Source organism: Priapulus caudatus, unplaced genomic scaffold, assembly GCF_000485595.1.
Source record: "Priapulus caudatus unplaced genomic scaffold, Priapulus_caudatus-5.0.1 Scaffold42, whole genome shotgun sequence".
In the NCBI taxonomy this organism is placed as follows: Eukaryota; Metazoa; Priapulida; class Priapulimorpha; order Priapulimorphida; family Priapulidae; genus Priapulus; species Priapulus caudatus.
The window spans coordinates 101,869-102,965 of NW_014577103.1; positions in this window are offsets into that span (position 1 = coordinate 101,869).

Below are 1,097 nucleotides of genomic sequence, written 5' to 3' on the forward strand. Positions count from 1 at the left end.
CGCGTGTACGTGCGTGTATCTGCGTGTACGTGCGTGTACCCGCGTGTACCCGCGTGTACGTGCGTGTATCTGCGTGTACGTGCGTGTACCCGCGTGTACCTGCGTGTACGTGCGTGTACCCGCGTGTACGTGCGTGTACGTGCGTGTACCCGCGTGTACGTGCGTGTATCTGCTTGTACCCGCGTGTATCTCCGTGTACCCGCGTGTACGTGATTGTATCTGCGTGTACGTGTACGTGCGTGTATCTGCGCGCATCTGCGTGTACGTGCGTGTACCCGCGTGTACGTGCGTGTATCTGCGTGTACGTGTACGTGCGTGTATCTGCGTGTACGTGCGTGTACTCGCGTGTACATGCGTGTACCCGCGTGTACGTGCGTGTACCCCCTCTGTGCGGGTTAGGGTTATATCACACCCCTCACAGCAGACTATCCCAGAAACCACCGCACCGATGCATGTATGCATGTATGCATGGCACATCCATAATATATAATTACAATACGGCTGAATGGCCGATCTGGTGGAGCGTCTGGCGTTACGTCGAGGCTGTCGTACTTGCTGGTCGTTAGTACGAATACCATCGGTTTATTTTTTTTATTTTTCTATTTTTCTATCTTTTGATTTTTCCATCTTTATCAATTTAACTATTTTTTCCTAATTAACGCAAATATTTACATGATTTATTTACAATTTTTTTTTTTTTTCATTTAATTAAATTTATTAGTGTTAATTAAATTTAATTAGAGTTAGGGTTAGGGTTAGGGTAGGGTTAGGGTTAGGGTTAGGGTTACGGTTAGGGTTAGGGTTAGGGTTAGGGTTAGGGAGTAGGGCGTAGGCTGCGGTGGTTTCTGGGATAGGACCTGCTGTGAGCGGTGTGATATAACTTCGACCCTCTGTGCGTGCCTGCCTGAGCAGCCATTGTTTACAAAATTGCACAGCTTAGCCTTGTTTTCGTGCGATGACCCCAGGTCATAAATAATATTTAAGACTGTATACGTTTACGTGCGGTAACATGCACTGAATCTGTGTACGTTTACGTGCAGTAGCATGCACTTTATCTGTATACGTATACGTGCGAATTATCTACTTCTGCTATATAG